Source organism: Bemisia tabaci, chromosome 2 (assembly GCF_918797505.1).
Source record: "Bemisia tabaci chromosome 2, PGI_BMITA_v3".
Taxonomy (NCBI): domain Eukaryota; kingdom Metazoa; phylum Arthropoda; class Insecta; order Hemiptera; family Aleyrodidae; genus Bemisia; species Bemisia tabaci.
In genome coordinates this window covers 68,061,674-68,084,968 of record NC_092794.1, presented here as the reverse complement: position 1 = coordinate 68,084,968, position 23,295 = coordinate 68,061,674, and the positions used below count along the sequence as shown (strand labels likewise).

Genomic DNA, 23,295 nt, shown 5'->3' with positions numbered 1-23,295 from the left:
TTGCTGGTCGAAATTAAGCAGCGTCCCGAGGGTTTTATCAAGATTATAGACGAATCAAGATGCATCGCAAGCAAAGAATAAAGTGGGGGAAATGTCTTTTCATAGTCGGATCTTGTTGGATCAAGGTTTGATCTAACAAGATTTGTGTTGATCAAAAATCAGCGGTGCCTCTTACTTTTGATCGCGACATTCAAAAGTTCGATGAGCCCATTTTTATCGTAGATACCGAGATGAAGTGCACGTGTCGCAGTTTCCCTCACGAAACAACCTACCCTGGTAAAAATTGGCGATAGAAGCTGCGTTTCAATTCTTAAAGCCGGCTAGAGAAGATGATAGAAAATCGTATACCTGGCTGTAAAAAGCGGAGAAAATCACACAGCCGGGCCATACGAAGCGATAAAAAATTATACAGCCGGACTATAGTTCCTATCAATGGGATATACAGTATATCGTCATCGGCTGTAAAAGGCTATAAGAAATTGTGTAAAAATTCGTGTGCTTTGGAGATCATTAAGTTTGATACGGAACCACCTTAATATTAACAAAATATTCATGATATTTTCCTTTAATACATATTTATTTTCATTAATTAAAATGAGAATAATCCATACAGGATGTGCAAACATTTCAAAATCATGAGTTGAAAAACGCTTACTCTATTAAATATTAGAGCTTAACATAAACTGGAGCCGCGTGCTGCCAGCGCAAAACGCGCGCTAGCGCCTACAAACCTAACAGGATACTTCACGCATCGCGCAATGCGTGAAGTATCCCTGTTAGGTTTGTAGGCGCCATTGCCCGCCCGCCGTAGCGTGCCACAGTGCTTGAAGCAACTATTTCACACCAGAGGTATTGCACAGTATCATACGAAATTCAAGGCGCTCCAACATATTAGGAATGGCAGGCATCTTTCAAAAGTACGGAGGTTTCCTCGCAAAATAAATCAAGATACTACGGCCCAGAAAGAGAGAGGTAGTCCAAAATCTCACCAAGTCCTAGCATCCGTAATTAGTAACGTGTAGCATACACTTTATCGCATAGCTGTTGCTTAATCGCCGTCGACTATAAGAGGCTATTAGTAATTGTGTAGTCGGCTATAGAAGCTATTGAAAATCTTACAGCCGGCTGTAGGTCTATGGTATTTTGGAGCAAAGATTCTACTGCCAATTTTCACCAGGGTAACTACACTTCAAAGTTGCCAGCATTCCTTTTGCAAATTGCACTTGTATGAGGATCTCTGGCTGAATTTGTCAAAGATTTTCTTTCTTAACTCATGGAAAAATCAGATGAAGGTTGGACAAAAATTGCTCAGATACAATGCTGTAAAAAAATTAAAGAGTTTGGGTCAATTTTGCAACCTTGGAATGAACCTCCATGCCTTCGTCTGAGAGAGGACGATATGGATTACATTTTGCAATAAGGCACCACTATCTCTGGATTTCCCCTAGAAGCATATATCTTCATAGGTAAATCAATGGCATGTATGATGTTTCTAAAATATACCAGAAATAGTGGTTCCTTATTGCAAAATGTAATCCATATGAAGTACGAAAAATTGAGCCGGTTGGCGCATGACGTGCGAGCCGATAATTTTATTCAACGAATCCTCCATTCTTCGTAAAACATCCGATGGTTCGGATGACCAAAAATCCGATAATTTCATCTTCGACTGTATAAAAAATTGTTCACACTCATTTCATGTTGGGTGAGACTACTAGTGTATCCTATCGTCCTCATTCTCGCGTAGTTCTGTTTTGATCATACGCAACACGCAAATTTTCACGTTACAGATTTGCAATAAATTGTATCATTTTACTCAAGACAGCAGTACGTACAGCTCTCTTGTAGAATAATGTGAACTTACTGCTGTTTTGTCTAAAATGACGTCAATTTTTGCGAACTCACCGCTTTCTCATATGAAACTTTAAAGGAAAACAAAAATAATGTCAAAATTTTAGGATGTGTAAAACGTGGATCAACAAGGGGCCGGTCTACATGTCTCTGAAAGCCTATAATTCCTCATTGGTACTTCAGCAAGGCCGAAAATTGGAGAGTATATTTTCTAAATGGCCAATATTGTCAAGCTGCCTGTATACAAATCGAGATTACTCATGAAGTTACAAAAGCTCTTCGGAATATGCGGACTAACCAATCCTAAATTCGAATCGAACATCACGAAATATCATTAGATTATGTGTCAAAGTTTGACAATATTTCACAGACTTTCATTCGAAGGGTCTAAAGCCTAGCGAAAAAATGTTTTAAAAATCCCTCGTGCCTCCAAACTTTGACTCATATTCAGCCCTTTATAAAAGTTACTTTGCTTTATTTCCTTTACAGTTGTCAACATTTCAGAGAGAATTCTCGGATAAGGGGACTCTTGCTACGTGCAAGCACTCTTTTTCGTTGGAATTCGAGACAACTTTCCAAACTTTACCCGGTTAGGCAGTGATACTTTCCACTGCTCCGGTACCTCGCGGAACCGTATGAATCTTAAAATTCATGGAAAAATCAAATCCTTCTTCGCTGCCGATTAAGTACTTAGAATTTCCTAACATACTTTGAAATTACATTAGTGCCACGATCGTGCACTCAGGATGTACAAAAATGGAAAGAGTAGAGCAGCAAGGAACCAAACCTCAAGTTGGAGCCGACAAACGGAGGTTTAAATTTTTGTTCCTCCAACAAGACATACATTACCTGGATTGCATTTTGCAAGAAGGAACCAGGAGTATTGCAATGCTGCTAAGATTGTGCAACTTCTTTTGCCTTGGAAGAAAAACCTAATTATCGATTAACAATTTTCATTTTACTCGCTCAAAATTGTAAATTTAAGATAAAAATTACCGTGTAAATTTCACATTTTTTAAGGATTTCAATAATTATATGGCAATGGATGAAGTTGCACAATCATAGCAACATTGCAATACTCCTAGTTCCTTTTTGCAAAATGCAATCCACTTATCGACGGTGAAACTACCAGATCATATACTTCGTTTGCGGTATTTTAAAATCTCCGCTCTCATTTTATTATTTCGAAGGAGAATAAATCAATATCATTCTTTCAAGTTTTCACATGGTTTTTCTCGAGGAGAGCAGAAAACCATGGAGGTTTACAAAAATTAGCGCTACGTAGTTTTCCATTCAAAAAATAAAAAGTGACAGGAAATCTACAACGTTGCAAACCGAGATACATGGTCTGGTAGACTCACCATCGTTATTTATTATGCTTTAGGAGAGAGGTGTTGGCACTACTCTTATTCACGAAATTTTACCCAATTAACACAATTTATCCAAGCACCTTATTTATTATTTCCATTGCTTTCTTAGCTGAATTGGGCGGTCCCGGAACTTTCCAGTTTACGCTTCATTCTATAAATAATGTTAAATATTGTTTTTTTGCCGTATAATAAAAGTCTTAAGAGTTTTTTCCTTCTTTTTTTATTTCTTTATTTTTTAATGTCTTTACCTGGGGAGCAACACACACTTGCAGAAAAATTTGATTCCAGTAAGAAAAATGAGAAGTCGGAAATAAATATTTACCGCTCCCGCTGAGAAAGGGAGTATGTGACAGCTCCGAAACAAGCGTTAAAGTCTATCGTAGCAAGTCATCCCGACAAAGCACCTGCAACTTTTAAACGTTGCTAACAAGCTCCCCTCTGCTCCTTCACCGACACACTTGTTGGATAATACGCCCTGTCAGTTTTTGATCCTTCGCACGGATGAGTCCCTATCATGTGATAATTTCCCCCTTCTTTTTCCATACTCATACAGCTCACGCTTCGAGGAGACAGCCAGATCACGTTTTGTCACAGTGCCCTTGTAGCATTCACTGAGGAAAAATTGAGGTTAAAAAACGCGAAAATTTCTAAGTGAACGCTTGGTGCCGGGCCCAGAGCCCAGAGCCCAGAGTCACGGCCGTGCTAAGGAAAAACGCCGTATGAACATTCTAGAGTAGCCAGATTTCCCTTGATAAAACATGTATTATTGACGACATTTACGCATGATTTTCCTCAAAATTTTCAGGTATTTTAAATTAAATAGCGTAAAAAATTGTCTGAAAATTTGGGAAAAACATATTCAAAATTGTCTCAGTAAATTCGCCCTTTATCAACGGAAACTTGGGAACGTCTGAAGGTTCATACGGCGTTCTTCTTTAGCACGGCAGGTGAGTCGCCTCGCCCTTCCGACGGACCTGCGAAAACTCTTAAAAAACTGTCCAAGTTGTGTGTATTCTATCAATATCGGTATAGGTAGTAATTAATTATCCGTACAATTAAGTGAATCTTTAATTTTGCTCAAAAAAGGTAAATTTCAATCAATTACCAACTTGCATTTTCACGGCGCTTGAGGACTTTTGAAATTAAATATAAGAATCAATCTTATCTTATGGTATGTTCATATGTTTCAGGTAGTCACCGCGTAGTAGCAGGGGGATTCATAAATCCATCTAGAATGTGAGAATAGACAGGATTCATAAAATAAGGATATACCTTCGTCGAGAGAACTTGAAGTAAAGAACAAAGCAAACGCTCTCAGAAAGCTCTCAAAAGTTAGAAAATATGCCATTATTGCAGAATTTCTCATCATTCAAGCGTGGCTTGCAGAAATCGCCTCTCCGCAACAAAACTTATTTTTATGTGCCACGTATAGCACTCAAAAATCTTCTCTTTATTACATCTCTCGTGAATATCTTAAAAATTCCAGTTGAAGCATGCAGGAAAACCTTTGAAATCAAGAACCAGCTCACAAGTTAACTTGACAGCGATGAAATTATGCCTCTTTGTAGCCCTGACTTTAAAAATCTGATCCTAAACAATTAAAATTAATAGCAACTGGTGATATAAAAAGAATTGCCGGTCCGTTTTGTTCGAAGAAAAAACACGGGGAGCAAAAATCAAAGAGGTTATAGTTCAACTACTATCGCAAAAGAGTAAAGATAAACATAATGATGAAGACAACACTTACGATTTTTCCAGAGCTGAGACCTCCCGCTTTAAAACGTCCATTTTGGGTTTAGACCTGTAAAGACAGAAAATGAAAACAATTTTTTAAACGTATGCATATTTAATACATGAATGGACAAATCTGTGCTCATAAAATGTCGGCAAATTATTCGGGTAAAATTTTACACATCTGCATGTGAGTTGCCATCATGAAACACATTATTTGTTGAACCAATCAGAAAAAGCAGCCGAGAAGAGTCGAGAAGGATCGCAGAGGCGATCCTTCTCGCAGATCAAAAACTTGCAACAACCTTATATTTGACATTATTATTGTGAGCGCGAGAGCATTCAGGGCGCCTTCAGTTTTTCGCATCTGCAATACGGACATCCTTCAAACACGAATAGCTGTATCCAGTTGTTGAGATAAACAACGCGTCCGCTCGGCGCGCGGTAAGGTATCTGCGCGCATATTTTTTACCTCGACGAGACAAGACGATGAAAAAATGTGTCTCTTTTCCTTTGGAATAAATAAATGAAGAGGGGATTTGGAATACCGCAATCGAGTTACGCAATTTCCAAGCGTAGTTATTGAGAGTTCAGACAACAATGCTCAAGTAGAGGATCAATCAAACTGCAGGACCGCTAAAAATAAGCTCTTAACAAATTAAGTCCATGATATGACAGCAAGTAGGCAGCGTATTTGCCCCGGGGGACCTTTTTTTCAACAAGGGCCGCATAATTAAAAACCTTACCGTGAGACCTTCCCTTTCCCCCTTTCAACAGTAACTAATACCTCTTCGATCACACAAAAATGAGATGAGGGAAGTTCATCGACCTGCTTGAGGGAGATAGATAGATTGAGAGGTATTCGCTTTTGAGTGCGTTAAAAGAAAGTGTTTTCATTTCGTGGCATTTTTAAGGGGACACCTCTCACAGAAAATTTTACGAGAAATCTAATAATGGAACCACTTGCTCAATATCTACTTTTTCCTACTGAGGAGGTTATACGCTTTTAAAAGGTCTACATCATGTTCGACCTCTCTCAATGTGCGCCATGTGAGGAAGGCCCAGTTGTATTTTCAAGAACTGGACTAAATTGAAGTTTCAGCGGTATTTTATCGAAAATTGTATTTTTGTAGGCAAAGGTCAAGAGGAAGGACATGTTTTCGTCACTTTTCAGTCACTGGAGCTCTTGCATGCCGCGGTAACTTACAATTTAAGTACTTTTTGTTGCATAAAACTTGGCGAGAAACACGATAATGCCCCTAGTTTAAATCTGGTTTTAAATATGGGATTTGAACTACACATACATAACCTTCTTCGACGCACAATTTTACTTCATTTCGTTCTTAAGTCATGCGAGAGAGATAAAGTAATCAAGTAACCATTCTTAAAGCATTAATTAGTTAAGATCAGTATTTGAGAAGATTTGTTGACAGCATTTTCAACAGTTTTTCATCGTCAAAATTGACATGACAGCAATCCCATAACATTTTTAAACTATTTGAAAGAATACTTTACGTTTTGGTGGGGTTTAAATGTAAATTTCAAATTCAGTAACTTTTCTCGACACACAATTTTACTTCATTCTATGCAGAAGTTACTTAGAAGAGAGTGGGTAGCCGTTCTCAAGGCATTAATTAGTTAACTCGCCCTATACCAAATAGATCGAACTAATTAAAAAAAAGAGCTCGTATAAAAACCGACTCCTCCAGCTATGAAATTTTAATCAAACAATCCCGCTTTCCTTCCGCTCGAACCTGGCATAACAGGCTGCCTCAAAGGACGCCCGTAGGGAAAACTTCTTTGAGTGCAGCTCAGTCCTAAATGCAGACTTTTGTTCAGACTAGGTATGGAAGTCGTTAAAGGGCTGCGAGCCGTTCACCGAGTATTCAGTAAAAAGAGGAAGAGGGCGAAGCGAGAGAAACGCTCATACTGTTGAAACGCTGAAAAACTCCTGTGGATATTCCCGTGTCTTGAAAAACAACGTAAAAAGATTGCAATACCCCCACCCCTTTTCAACACCCATCACGGTACCCGTTTCATCACCTTCCACTCGATAATGGTTCCCTTAAATATGAAAAGCACCCGCTTCATTCTTAACAATCTTCGGTAAAATTGTATCCGTTTACCTATCAAGAACTTGTTTCTTATTCAAATTTTAATTGATTCGTATTGGATTAGGTGCAGTTTCGTTATATCGACGGTGTAAGTTGCCAATCACATAACTCGGTTTGGGACGTCGCGTCGCAGACTTCCTGCCATTCTTTATATTTTAAACGGAAAACTACTCAACGGCAATTCATTAAAAACTGCCGTGATTTTTTTTCTCTGTGCGAAGAAAAGTCTGTAAAAACTTCGAGGAATGATGTCAATTTGTTCTCCTTTAAAAAATAACATAGTTGCGGAGATTTTCAGACACCGCAAGCGAGATATGTGATTGCGGACTCCGATGTATGCGCCGTCGGTATATTTGTTCTGGTGTGGGTGCGTCGGAATTATTGCACAATTTTTCCTTTAAATACATTGCTGCATGACTTTACTCAATTCAACGTTGCACTTAACTTCTAGCTAATAGCGAGCTATTTTTGCTTTCACACCGCCAATGGTATACTAGAAATCTAGTATTGTAGGAGTTTGATCATTAACAGCTACGCATTAACAAAGGCGATGGAAAAGTGCCTCATAATTTGAGAGAATACTAGCCCGCTATTTTTTTATTTCTTCAGAACGAAACTAATCAATATTCTTGCGTCAGATTTTTAGGGACTAATGTTGGGTAAAATTTATGGAACCGTATCATCGAATCGGTCTCTAATAGAAGGGTGTGATTGCACAAGACTAAGATTCACGGGAGAGGTACGAAATTGATTTTCTTGTCAATCAGGATGACAAAACATTTTCTGGAAAAATTGAAGGATGGGCCATCTATTTGAAAGTTCTCAAATATGATTTCTGGTGGGGAAATGTTTAAAACCCCGTTAAGGCTAATTTTAAAAGTTGGACTCATGCCTTCTGTAACAAAAATTAAAGAAAACTACGACATTAAAAAAAAAAGAGAGAGAAAGTTCAAAGTGAGTTTTGAAAGTTTTATCAATTCCTTGGTAAAAATTGGCAATAGGAGCTGCGTTTCAAAATACTAAAGGTATTCTTATAGCCGGCTATGAGAGACGATAAAAAATCATACAGCTGACTGTAGAAACCGAAGAAATTCATGCAGCCGGGATATTCGAAGCGATAAAAAATTATACAGCCAGGCTATAGTTCCTATCAACAGGATATACAGTTTATCGCCATCGGCTGTAAAAAGCTATAAAAAATTGTGTAGAAATTCGTGTGCTTTGGAAATCATTAAGTTTGATACGGAACCACCTTAATATTTACAAAACACACATTATATTTTCCTTTGATACATACATTTTTTCATCAATTTAAATGAGAATAATCCATGCAGAGTGTGGAAGCGTTTCAAAATTATGAGTTGAAACACGCTGACTCCATGAGTTTAAATATTAGAGCCTGACACAAACTGGAGCATGGTGCTGCCAGCGCAAAACGCGCGCTAGCGCCTACAAACCTAACAGGATACTTCACGCTTTGCGCAATGCGTGAAGTATCCCTGTTAGGTTTGTAGACGCATATGCGCGTGTCACTGCTGTCACTCTGGTTGCCCGGCTCTCCGCGGACACAGTGCTCGAAGCAACTATTTCACACCAGAGGTATTGCACAGTATCGTACGAAATTGAATGCGCTCCAACATAGTAGGAATGGTAGGCATCTTTCAAAAGCACGGAGCTTTCCTCACAAATAAATCAAGATACTACGGCCCAGAAAGAGAGCGGTAGTCCAAAAACTCACGAAGTCCTAGCACCCGTAATTAGTAACGTTTCGCATACACTTTATCGCCTGGCTGTTGCTTAGTTGCCATCGACTATAAAAGACTATAAGTAATTGTGTGGCCTGCTATAGAATCTATTGGAAATCTAACGCCGTTTGTTGGATTTTTATTTTAATTTCTTTTTTATTTTTAATTATATTTCAGCAGTTGATAATGGTGCCGGAAGGTACCAACACGTCCTGCCTGTGTATTTTGTATTTTAGCCTTGTTTCCGCATTTTCCTGTGTTTGCGTTTGTCGTTTCCGTTTCGGACTGCTTTTACAAGTCTCTTTGTTTCAGCTGCAGATAAAGACAAAAATGAAGAGGCGTTGCTACTTCGAAATGCGGAAAATTTTGACTCACCCCCGTGCTCAAAAAACCGATTGAATTTCGAGAATAATTAGTGGCTAGGCTCCTTCATTAGAGACGAAATTCGCCAAGGAGTTTGCAATGGCGCAGATCGAGACAACGGGGCTTGCTTCTATAAATTATCACGAATAGAGCAATCCCAAAAGTCCATTACCAGTTTTGCCGAGAGTTCAACTTCAGAAGTTGAGTAATCTTATCAGCCTCTCAGCAATTTATCAACAAAACCAGCCGTTTTTGGCCCGCAACACAGGCCTCTATGGTCAGTGATAGGACTCCCGACTCCCTCCCAACAGACCCCAAGAGTTAGCAAGAGTTGCTCTCTTAACATCACTTTGCTAGTCGCCGATAGAGCGCACAGTCCGCATAATTGTGTGTTGAAAATAAATAAAAAAACCTAAAGTGCAATAAGCGATTAAAATTTATCCACAAGAGAGAAATATTGACTCAAAATCATTCAACAACAATGCATACTTTGCTCATCACATGCATAATCCATCATCAGGGATCTCGGCGAATTAAAAAAGCATAAATCAGAGAGTTTAGGGAATGCGCAGCAACTGGAAAAGCAGGCAACTCGTCCGGAAAATCGCAATCGCTGGGAATTTCTCGGATTAAAAGTCAGCAAAAGTTAATATGCGCGTACTTAGGAAAAATTAAGTTGTTTTTTTTTCATCCGAGCAGCTATCCGGTGAGGATGCAACGAAATATTTGTTCATGTCTCGGTAATCTCTAAAACTGCACTTTTGTTGATAAAAGGTTATCTCAGAGACATTTTTTTATGGTAAACTATTAAGAGTGGACATCTTACAGATTTTGGTATTGAAATTCCATTTAGATACTGCAAGGACATAGATATAAGTCGCTTTATATCATTCCCCGGCTCTCTGCGACACCTAACCTCCAGTGCCCCCTGTTCAACCGCAACCAATCGGGCATCGAGCACCTAATTACTTTCATTACTGCAATTATTGAGGTAAAAATTTGAAGGAGTGGCGATACGTCCACGAACCTTACACATGTTATCCCGTGTGCCTGCAACGCTTAATTTTTATGATACAAATACTTCCTTAAAAGGGAAACCAATTCAGGATTAAGGACACGAACAAAATTTTGATACGGAACCACCTTAATATTTACTAAACACACGGTATATTTTCCTTTAATATCTATTTTTTTCATCAATTAAAATGAGAATAATCCATACAGGATGTGCAAACATTTCAAAATCATGAGTTGAAAAACGCTGACTCCGCGAGATTAAATATTAGAACCTAACACAAAGCGGAGCGGCGACGCACTGGCGCCTACAAACCTAACAGGGATACTTCACGCATTGCGCACTGGCGCCTACAAACCTAACAGGGATACTTCACGCATTGCGCACTGGCGCCTGCAAACCTAACAGGGATACTTCACGCATTGCGCAATGCGTGAAGTATCCCCGTTAGGTTTGTAGTGTTATCCCGTGTGCTTGCAACGCTTAATTTTGAGCTCGCCCACTCGGGAGAGCTCTTTGCGATCGATTTCTTTTAGCATTGGTAGTGTCCGTGGCGACAAATGGATGGTTCTCGTTGCCGTCGGAGGAACGGCCAAAATCCCATTGATTTCAAGGTCTAAAAGTTGAATTTTCGCGGGTTACAGTTTTCCTCCGTCGAACATTTCCGTTCCCTCATTCAACTGAGGATTAATTGTTCCTCGTTTGCTACACTAGAGAGCAGCACTTTCCAGTGGTCGAGTATATCATAGCATGTTGCTATGGTTTTATAGCAAATTACCTAATTGTATGTTATCATCCTCTTTTCTTTTCAATGCAGTTTGTGTGTGCAGTTGTACTTGCAATTGTTATTATTTCTTAAAATAAAAAACATGGTGACCTCGACGTGATTTAATAATTTGTTCAATTAATTTTAAGTTACTAAGACTAAGATTGAGATTTGCGCATAATTAATGGATAATCCTTAAGATTGCCGTTATTGGTACCATAGAAGGTTAATTAACCTCAAAATAATTGCATGCTTGAGAGCTCGGTTGAGACTCGCATTGGGATCCTTTCAGAGTTTGTTTAAACCTCATATTAAGAATGCTTTAGGATTCGTTTGAGCCCCTCGCATTAAGAATGCTTGGGAGTTCGTTTGAGCCTCGCATTAAGAATGCTTGAGAGTTCGTTTGAGCCTCGCATTGAGTTTCTTTAGAGTTCGTTTTAACCTTAAAATACAGATGCATGAAGTGCTCTTTCGAGCTCCGTGCTATTTATAGTGCGCGAGGTGCTCCATTGAGCCACCGCATACATACAAAGGCGTGATGTGCTCCATTGAGCCACTCGCATACAAAGACTTGAAGTGGTCTTTCGAGCTCCACGCTAAAATTCAAGTGAGTTCCTTTTCCGCTCTTAGTGTATACCATAAGTATTGTGTAAGAATTATGGCAGAAACGTTCCTCCGAACCGTGCTCAATTATAGTTTCTTTGAACTCTGTGCCGATAAAAATTCAGAATTTCAGACTGCCAGCTTAACAAAGTATAACCTTAATTCAAGTTGGCGACTTGATTTAAAAAAAAAAAAATTAAAATTAAATCATATGGTTTCATTACATTGTTGACAAGTTAAGAAAAAGCTTATCAACGATGAAAGCCAGAAACAAAAATGCGATGGCAAAAATAGCCATTGCAACATTTGCCGCAAAATCACATTCATAAAAGATAATTCCATTTCTCTCTCTTTATTTCTCTTTATTTATTGAAATGTGAAAAATTTGACTTATGAAATTACGTCATAACATTTTGCATCGGCATGTAACCTCTGATAATTGGGTAAAGATTCATTTAATACGTATACAATTTTAGAAAAAAGCATTAATAGTTGTTAATAGTTTCCCAAAGGCGAGCTCTCCAACACAGTAGTGTTGGAACCAGCAGCTTGTTTATTATACAAATACTTCCTTAAAAGGGAAACCAATTCAGGATTAAGGACACGAACGAATAAAAAAAGAAACCATTAAAACATAATTTGAAGAATAAAATAAGAGCGTAAAAACACCAAAAGGCAACGCCGCGCGTTAATTATTTGTTATTGGGAGCATAAATACTACAGTATGTTCACCCGTAATTGGAAACCCAAGCTGATGTTTTTCATTTTCTTTTTATCTCTTTCCCCCATTCAATTTTAATATTAGTTTTTATGCATGGAAGTCGGGATTTACTCAGTCCACATAACATTAGGGATTCAACTCGACTAAATAAGCTCCATCTTTAACGGCAGCCTCGCTCACGACGTCTTGAACCTTTTTAATTATTTCCTTGAGATGAAATCTTCCTCGTTTATTATTCCGTTTCCGAGGGAGAAGACGAAAACGAAGACGAAGATCTCCTCTTTGACGAAGCGAAGAGCTCGGATCAATGAAGTGAGTGCGTGCAGTTCGCTAAGTTCTCGATGCAAAGATTGCTGAGTAAATACCCGCGGGCAATCCAGCTTCGTCGGATGAAACACGATTTACGTCGTTCGGCTCAAGGAAAACATACCTAACTCTGGAAAAGAGCATTTTTTATCTGGGGACGAAAAAACTGCGCTGCGGGCGGTGATTCTGGCGCAGGAAAAGCTGAATTATGCCGAGGAATTAATTAAGCAATACGAGCATGTAAAGGACGGTAATTGAACATGTTGCAAAAAAACAAAAAGCTCTTTATCAATGGCCAAAATTCAAAATCACGTACCTCCGTTAGCGACGCTAAAACTCTCTGTCATACTTTGACTTTATTTTTTTATCATTAACATTTTTTTTTCTATAAAGTTAACACATTTTCAAGAAAATTTAATTTTTCCTCTCTGTGAGTAGAATATTCTGTTTACATTTCAGGCTATATGCGTGTTTTCTTTTCCTCCAGCAACTTTGAATATTCAAAGGACTTAATTTCACAAATCTCACGAGCAGATAAAGAACCACGTTTGTTTACAGCTTCCTCTTTCTCATCAAAATAACGCGAATGTAAACAAGTCGAAACTTCGACTCCCATTGGTTCCCGCCATTTCCGGTGGCGCGCTCGGAAAAATTTACAATTTGACGCGGGACTTTTCAAATAAGCGGGGACCATTCTGAGTGAGCGCACAGTGAAAATCGACAATGCGTTGTGGACAGTACGATTGTGGCTATTGCTCCATTAGTATGGGATATTACGAAGGAATCGAACCACAAGATGTATTGAGGTAGCGCATGACCCTAGTGGCCCAGTGGCTGTTTTTCACCCAATCATTACAGTATCTCAATAAGTTAGTGCTGTGCGTGTTACAAGAGTTTTTGATCCTACATGTTTAAACATGAGAATCATGTAAAATCATTCATGTCCGCTAGAACGCATTACTTTTTTATTTTATTATGTTATTTATTTATTTTATTGGAGAGAACTGAACAATGAACTACCGCTGATGATAATTGAATACATCCATTTTCTCGACCTTTTATTGATGAATTGCTCCTACCCCTCCCTTTCTGCTCTATTCTCGTGTATCTCGTGTTTTCTTCATCCGCCCCCTTCCCTTATTACACTGTTAGATTTACTGAATGAAAATGTGCATTGAAGTGTATGTTTCCAAAAAAAAGCTCATGTGGTGTAAATCATCACTCCTATGACGTGGGAGCATACCTCGATTTTCACGTAAGTCGCGGAAAGCATGGAATTATATGAACAACAAGGCTCACGTGGAAATGGAAGTGTCGCAGGCAAATAGCATCAGGCATATTGTCAAATGCCTAAGCAAATAGCTAAATATTCTGACTTAGATTGAAATTCTGATTCTTTTCCTAATTTTAGACAAAATAATTAGTTGCGCCTGTAAGAAAAGATTCTTAGTAAAAATCTGCATCAAACCATAGTATTTTAAACGATTTTTAGCTTGTGGACAGACACTTATCTTGAAATTTTCAACGTGTCATAAAATACAGATTTTTTAGTACTTATTTCAATATTTAAAAATATGAGAAGCAATCGAAGAGGAAGAGATAAAAAAAGTTTTTAGGTTTAATGAGTTATTTTCCCAAAAATATTGAAAATTCGTGAGCTATCTTCGCCATTAATTCACAAAATTTTGTAGACGGTCAAACTTCAACTATCTGCCTGGGCATTTGACAAAATGTCACTATTCGCCTTCGACAGATATACGCCGCCCTAACGTTCGAAGAGCGATAAAACAAGGAATGAAATCTGCATCTCAAGAGTGGAGTTCACTCCGCAGAAAAAATTATTCGTAAGAGCGGAGCTCACTCTACAAGAGGAGCACGGATCTCATTCTGCTTTCATATCACTCTATTGTGGACCAAATTGGCCTCTAACACTCTAAGATTTTTAATAGTGTACATTACTTACTTACATACTTGTACATACTTCTTTTTCTTTTTTCTTTTGTTAAACAAAAGAACAAGTCTAATTCTTGGCGTTTAAAAATCAAACAGAATGAAAACGCCAACTCTGCTGAGGAAGATGTTATTCTCCCCGGAGATCTGTGAGCAAACGAGGGGAAACAAAAGGCCCGGGAGCACACGTGTGTAGCGGGAATTAATAAGTTAATTTTTAGGCGAAAATATTTGCCTCAGACTCGACAAACTTTTTACCTGCTCGATCATCAAGAATTTGCGAGTTAAAATATTCATCGTTGAATTGTGAGCGGCGCGGCGCACAGTGGATCGAGTCAATAGGAGAGGTCGGACACAATTTGGAAATTTTAAACGCTTATAACTCCGTCTGTACAAAACTTTGAGGTTCTGTAAGTGGTTCAATTGGTTTCCTCGTAAAATTTTCTTCTAGAAGCACCCCTTATAGTTTAAAATGGGACGGAATATAAACATCAAAATTCGCAATTTTAGTAAAAAATTTTATGTCCGACCTCTCTAATCGACTCGATCCACTGTGCGGCGTCCTGTAATCGCTCGCCCTGCAAACTTTCAAAGGCCTACGTCGAGCGGCAATATTGACAGAGCGGCTTTTCCCGGAGGTGTACTCGATTTAACTATCAACAAGTTAAAAAGTTAAAGAGTTTTTGAAAGTTTTATCTTCTCCCGGCGAACGCTTCGAACATGGTGACCGCCGCGCCCTTTCGAGTGCAGGTGTAAATCCACGCGACCCTTTGAGTTTGACGTCGTTAGCGAGAACAGGTCTAACGATAGCAACCAGTGGCATGGAGTGCTTTGCGATATATCGATTGTTATGTCATTTAAATCTATGGAAAATGATCGGTAATCAGGGTGTTTGCAGCGAACACCTACATAATCGATTCTTTACCATAGGTTTAAATGGCAGAACAATCGATATATCGCAAAGCACGCCTCGTCACTGATAGTAACCACAATAAGGCTGTTGCGCACAAGAGATTCAAATCAGTGGGTGGACTTTCGAGAGTTAAAATCACGATGAGCACCTTAAAAATTCAGAAATTCACTCCATCGGTTGAATCTGTAGCAGGGGTAGGAAAAAATTTATAAATCGAACGGATTTCGGCACTTCATTGGTTTCAATCGGTTAAAATTTTAAGATCTAGTTTACAGCTCACTCATGACGAATTGTCAATTAAAATAATGGAGAATTTGCATGCAAATTTTTTATTGCTTCATCTGAAAGTGCTCAAACAGCTGATTTCACAGTCTTTTTTATAATTTTTTTCTGATTTGGGTAATAACGTAAAAATAGATTTAAAAGTGAGAACATGCACCGCCTAGTGACGTCATCTAGTGGCATTTCCTATTTAAACACACATATTTTAGCAGATTGGATCATTTTGTCATATCTTCTTCAATAATTGCTCAATTCATGAATGAAGGGTATCGGGTATCCTCGTGTTCAGTTCATTCAGTAGTCTCCACTCATAAACACAATTCATCAAATTTTAGACACCTGCAAATTGTCCTTTAATATATATTTTTTTTCATCAAGTAAAATGAGAATAATCCATACAGGATGTGCAAACATTTCAAAATCATGAGTTGTAAAACGCTGACTCCGCGAGATTAAATATTAGAGTCCAGCACAAAGCGGAACGGCGACGCTCTGGCGCCTACAAACCTAACAGGGATACTTCACGCATTGCGCAATGCGTGAAGTATCCCTGTTAGGTTTGTAGGCGCCAGTGCGCGTTTTACGCTAACAGCCTGCCCGCCGCGCCGCAGTGCTTGAAGCAACTATTTCACACCAGAGGTATTGCACAGTATCATACGAAATTGAAGGCGCTTCTACATATTAGGAATGGCAGGCATCTTTCAAAAGTACGGAGCTTTCCTCGCAAAATAAATCAAGATACTACGGCCCAGACAGAGAGCGGTAGTCCAAAAACTCACTAAGTCCACTCATAAACAGTATTCAGCAAATTTCAAGACACCTGCAAATTCTCTATTCGTCGCAAGTGAGTTTTAGACTAAATTTAAAAAATTCAATTTTTTTTTATTGACTCAGCGTTGCGGAAAAACCGTTTCCTCGATTTGATACAAGACTTTACTTTGAAATTTTGGCTGAAAATGGATTTCCTCCCCCTTTTGGTACACATTACCTATATATTTCCCCCAAAAATCTCAATCGTAAAACCTGAATCAAAGCTGGAAATGTGCGAGCGCCAAAATAAAAAATTCGAGTTGGCTGATAGAATGGAATATTTTACGTTCACAAACTCAATTCAACTTGATTTTAAAGTTTAAAAAATAGATGCTATGGGGGAGAGCAACTAAAATGTGCCTCTAGGCGTAATAGATCCTGCTTATCAATAAGATTTAAATGAGTCGACCATCGAAATAGACGAAGTAGTGTTACATGTATATCTGACCTGGATTATTCATAATACAAGAAGCGATCTCACTACATATGGTTCATCCGAGAATATGATGATGGTTAAAAGCGGAAACTTCTTGGGCTGTCCATAAATTATGTAACACTCTAGTGAGTGGGTGGATCCCCATAATTTCGTGACCGCTCGTGATGAGGGGTGAGAGGGAGTCAAGTTCAGCGTTAAGTAATAGTGCACACGTACTGGATTCTAACTTTTTCTCGCTTCTTTCTAAGTTTTATATGCTAGTTTTTTTGTCTCATCCTTTTTTTGCTTGGTACACAGAGCCTTTAACTTACCAGAAGCTCTGCTCTCCCAAGTTGTCAGTGAGAAAATTACTCTCGAGTTTTTTGCGAAAAACGAGGGGTGTATCAAGGCAAATGTTACGTGATTATTTGGGATGCCTAGACCAGCGTTATGATTGCGTTACAAGGGGTTGTGGAAGAAAGTAAAAAAAAAAATCAGAAAATCGCGTTTCGTAATTCATGGCCTTTCTAGATTGCCCAGTCTCACAGTTCCCGTGACCACATCCCTATATTTTGAAGGGAGACGAGAAAGTTTCAATACCTAAAAATATTTACTGAGCATCCTTTAGGTAGAGACGAAAAATCACGGAAATATTTGAAAAATTAAGTTTGCAGTTTGTTTAATAAAACTATGGACGACAAAAATACCGGAGCGTTGTAAGTCCAGTTACACATTTCCCAAAAGCCACCGAATTAGAGTTGTTGGTGCACTGACCATCCGAGCAATGCAACAGGTGAAGGCACCGTTCAAAATGAGTATAAACAATACATCATGTCTAATGATGATTGTTGCACAACATGTTGACCATTTTAATTGCCCAATGATATCGATGAGAGTTAGACTCGGGAGGCTGTGAGGAGAGTCTGTAAAAATATGGTCGTCTTTGCTGAACCAATTGTTTGATACATCGCTCTTTAACCATTATCAGGCGAAGGTAATTCCGATCCCTACCCTGTTGGATCAGTATGAAGCTGCCCTGTCGAGATGGAAATTTTCAGCGTCACAGCGAATCGCGGAATGCCACAAAAAGATGAGGCAGTAAGTTGAATTGTTTAGCCAACGAGCGTTAAAAATCAGCATAAAGCTGAAAATCTCAATACAGAGGGAAAAGGCTCATATGAGCTCAATTTTCGCTCAAAGAAATACGCTGTTTGGTGCAACACTAGTATAGACCATTCAGGAAGGCAACTGCAGACGCGTTCCGTGCGAAAAGATGAGTCTCGTTTACAAAATAACCATAACGCTGTTAAAAAATCTTCAGCAGTGTTGAAATTATAAAATTTTTAACAGTAATTATAATAATAATAATTATAATAATAACAACAACAAAGAAATCAGTTTTTAACTATTCACTAATTGTGATGTTATTCAACTTTTTGCAGAAACAAGAAATACATAATATCAGATATTTCCTATGAGGAGACAAACTATCATTTTGAACTTTTAATTTATCAATTTTCATTATTTTTATTTTAATTTTTAGGAAAATTAATCAGACTAAAATTGATAACAAATCTATATTCACAATATAAGTATTACTGATATTGACTAACGTAGTTTTTAGATTATAGATAGACGTAAATTATAGATAACTTTAGATTTTATGTTCGTCGCAAATGAACTGAGTTACCCATTTCCAATGGCCGAAAAGAACAATAAGGAATTGTGGAGGGCTAGTAGGAGTGAAAACGTTATGATAATAATTCTGGAGGACTCTTTGGAAAAATTTAACGAGCTCCCATTTAAAACGTTGCAATATAGCTGATTTGCATTGGAACGGGGCAGCGCGGGGCGCGGAGCTAGGGGATAAATCGATAGCGATAAGTGAAGGATGCCTTAACACTTGAACACGTTTGGCAATTGTTGAGTGGCTTCGAGGGGTCCCGGCCGAGCCTCAAATTGGAGAAAATTGTGGCAACCTTCCAAACGCCTTGAAATAACATAGCGCTGCATCGACCGAAAAGATAGAGCGCCAGCTGTCTCCGTACAGTGGAACCAGCCACTGGGAGAGGATGGACATAAAATCGTTGACAAAAACTGCAAACTTTGATCTTTATTTCGTCACATTTAAATTTTAAGGAGTATTCTTGAAGGAATTTTTACAAAAAAATATATGGTACCTGCTTAAACTTCTACGTTTTGCATCAACAAAAGTAGGTATGAGCGTACCGCCGCGTCATGTCCAATTTCTCCGTAGCGCCACTCGGTGTGTCGCGGCCTTTAAATTCATAGCTTTTTCTAGTGGCAGCCCTGTATAGCTCGCCATTAGTCCTGTCTTTTATGGCTTCAAAAGTCAAGTTTAGATCGCACTGCTCTTGAACTTGCCACTTTGCACTGACTTCTACGAGTGCTTTGGAAATTGATCCTTTGCGTTAGTTTCATGGAAAATGTCATCTCTCCTTACAGCTTCCTTGCAACGCTTTCATGTGGAATTGGAAAAAAGTAATAACATCAGCTTGCGTATTTATTACCGAAGCATGCGGCGAAGTTGCTGACTCATTTTCACCAAAATCGTCAGTTAGGCGATTTTGTTCCTGAGCCCTCGATTTGCCCAAATACCCCTACAAATTCAATTGCAATGCTACCCAATCTTGATCAAGTTGAAAACTTCCCTGCTGAAAGTTGTTCGTCGGAACTGTTCGACTCCTCTTGGTCAGTAACCACCCATTACAAAACTGAATTCCTGCCGTCTTCACCCTGCGTTCATAAGGGCCCTAAACTACGAAATCTCTCTTCAAATAAATTTTTGAACAAGTCTTGGAAAAGCCTTTTCAGTTAATAGTCTTCATTCAAAAAACCTCTCTGGCTTTCCGCTGGTTTTTCAAAGAGGAAAACAGCCCTATTGACTCGGAAGCTTTACCGACCATTTACGACTCGAGACAAGATCGTCGATTCGCTTCCAGAACGCCTCCCTTCCTTCCGCGGAATGGATCGTAATTTTATTCTTGTTTTACTGCTGCCCTCCCGGTAGAGCTCAAAGTTCTCATAGACTCTATCAGACCCACGTCACGGACGGGCATCTTTGATTCGATACGCAGGTATCGATTTATTTCCATGGGTGGAATCTAAAAAGTTTACAGTGCTGTTCGGATACAATCTATGCTCAATTGAACGAAAAATCTTGAGGGTTTTTTTTTTTTTTTTTTTTTTTTTTTTTTTTTTTTTTTTTTTGAAACGTCCTCATTAATTCACGACCCGTGAGATACAGCGAACTCTCGATAGATATACTCTTGGGAGAGGGATCATCTTTGATAGAGGGCGATTAATGGCCGTCATATTTTGTGTTAGGACGACATGCGATGTATTACATCGATTAGTTTCATGTTTTCAGCTACTGTCCATTTTCATCGAATTTTGAGTTTGCATTCTTGCTGTCACAAGACTAAAATATTCACTTACTTCAGCGTAGTAAAGGTACGGTTTTTTTAGAGGAGAAAAATCTCATCCTATACCGATATCGAACATTAAGGGCCTAAATCCTTCAAACATTAAATAGAAGTACAAGCGTTTCCTACACTTAAAAAAAATGTACACGCAATGTACACACCGTCCATTCCGGGCTCAGAGGGTGCTGGAGCCGTAGATTCGACTGCTCCGGGTGCTCCCGGAACTTTCGGCCTCTGAGCCCGGAACGCGGTCTGTATGTCTACATGGCCCGTAAGTACAGCTCCCAAGGCCGGAGTAATTTTTTTCAGTATAGTATTCGGTCGACATGCCTCCTTTCATAAAATAAGGTGAGTTTACGCCCAAGAGTTTTGGCGTTTTCCTTGTTTCTTTTTCGGTAGTGGGTGGACAGGGCCAATAACTGCCAATCCCATATAAAAATGAATGAAAAATATCGTGAGGATCGTAAAATGTAGCTATGCTGGCGTTATTGTTTCCCCTTTTCCTCTTGATTTTCCCTCTCTCGGACAAGTGTCTGAATCTCGCTTTCAGCTTGTCAGACGTCGAAAGGGATTGCCGGCCTCAGGGAGCGTATGAAAGGTAACCGGCGGTGAAATAGGGTCTGAATTTGGCTCCGTGTAATATCCGATATTTTGAGAGGGGTCCCTGAATTTCGAGTCCCCACCTCTCCAGCAAACATGTCATTCGCGCATCGAGGTGTGATATCATCTTACGCCTTCGCCGATGACGGACTCCGCGGCGACGTATGATTCGTCGCCCTCCTGACAAAACGTCGTAACTACGCTACGCGATGAGCCCTGTGATCAATATAACACAACGCTTGCCGGGGCTAAACTCCAAGCGTACTTACGACGTTTTGTCAGCCAAGCGAAGGATTCATCCGCTCCGATGCTCCTGATCATCGCCACCCGAATTTCAACATCAAAGTTGAACTTTTACGACAAAGACTCCTCTTACTTTATCGGCGGTTGTATGCAATGACACATGCAGATCCTCCTTCCCTCGTAGCGGGACTCAACCCTTTGAAACAACCCACGTGGTGACTGGTGAGTAAAGTGTTGAGCTCACAAATAAGATGCTTTTTGCAATACGAGGAATTTTTGGAAAAATTATAGGAATTTTGGTTATATAGCATTTTTGGTTTGTGGAAAACTCGAATGAATGAGATTTTTTATCCTATCTACTTTAATAAAGTTAATCCCGTTGATTTTTTGTATTATTTATTTTCTATCTCAAGATATTTCTTTGCTACAGTTAGTTCAACAGGTTTTGGAAGTTTTATAGGATTCAATAACGGTACTATTCAAAAAATAATAGATTACAGTTCTATAATTACTATCGGCTAATTTATTATGAACATTGTAAATATTTAAAAAAATTGTAAATATTATTCTATCAATTATGAACAGATAATCAAACTGAATGACGTTGGGCGTATAGACAGTAAACTGTCCACAGTTGAGGCATATGATATCCGATAGCTAATAGTCATCATAAGTTCCACTTTTATAGGAATCTCACTGTATAATAGGAATCATAGTAGTATTTTGCTGAGCAAACTGCTTGGTAGGCTGTTGAACAGCCAGGAAGTAGACAAGTCCCATAGCGCACAGCCATTTCGCGGTTTGAGCGGAGAAGTCCCGAAGAGAAAACAAGAGAGTCGTAATTTGGATAAGCCACAATATGCTCCGCGCATTTAATACATACGAGTCGTCTCTGATTGGTTTGTGGTTCCCGCCAATTTTTCCCGGTCGGCTGCTGTCAAGCTTTATTGCGCTCGTGGGGTATGACATAGGTTTCTTTTTCGGTAAAAAATCTTGCCAACAAAGATAATTTACTCGTCGGAAACTTCACGAATCGGTTTTTGGGAGCTTTCTGAAGAGAGTGGCGGTTTAGAAGTTTTATACTCCTGATCAAACGTAAGGAGTACTATTTTGAAATCCGCCACTGGAAAAAAAAACTCTGGTCCTGGAAGCCGTACTTACGGGCTATATAGACATACCGTCCGCGATTAGGGCGTAGCACCCGTAACTTTCGGCCTCTGTGCCTGGAGCGTATGTCTATATAGCCCGTTTTCAGTGTCTAAATAGTAGCCAAAGGCGGAGTTGTACACTAATAACCCGGGAAACTGGTAAATATTTTTCTCCAAAGTTCTCAGAGAATAAATTTCACAATTTAATCTAGAGTATCATAAAATGTCAGGGATAAATATTCATAACTTTCCTTAAAAACAAATATTGTATCAGGAGAAATACGGCAACATTCGACTGTTCATACGGCGCTTTTCCCTAGCCAACAGATCGGTGCGTTATGGGGAAAGTTTTGCTCTCGGTAAAATGCAATTAATTGTTGCGATCTGTCAATAAGGCTCGTAGCAAATTTAATCAAGTCTACAGTATCAAATATGCAACTTTTCGCCTCCACAATTACTCCGGAACGAAAGCTCCAGTGACGGTACGGAGGGAAAACTAGGTTGGTTGGTCTCCTTTTCCCTCGTGAAGTGCCAGAGTCGGGTCCGTGTAAATTAAAGTCGAAGTGAGGTTAAATATAAAGAGACGGTTAGCGCACAGCATCACTTGCTTTTAGTTTTATCAATAAATTTGAGACCATCAAACTCAGGTCACCTGGCCAGGAATCGAACCTGGGACCTCCCGATCATAAAGCAAGAGCTACAACCACTACACCACAGTAGGCCGACAATAAATAGAGTTTTGTTTGTCCAAGCACGCGAACAAGATGTATTTCAATTTAAACAAAATTAAATTAATTTGCATTACTCCTCACCACTTTTTCATGACATCTTGTAGATGACACAAAACCTGTTCCTGTGACCGACTGTGAAATCGATTTTATGATACAATTATGATTTACAATT

At 39.0% G+C, this 23,295-nt stretch overlaps 1 long non-coding RNA gene across 1 annotated transcript in view; it reads right to left on the bottom strand.

Annotated features, from left to right (window-relative positions):
* The window catches only part of LOC140223863 (uncharacterized), a 96,650-nt gene that overhangs the window by 64,583 nt on the left and 8,772 nt on the right, over positions 1–23,295 (bottom strand). The window contains exon 2 of the long non-coding RNA XR_011899152.1: positions 4,969–5,022. This is a non-coding gene — a long non-coding RNA (uncharacterized lncRNA). The remainder of the gene's footprint in view (positions 1–4,968; positions 5,023–23,295) is intronic.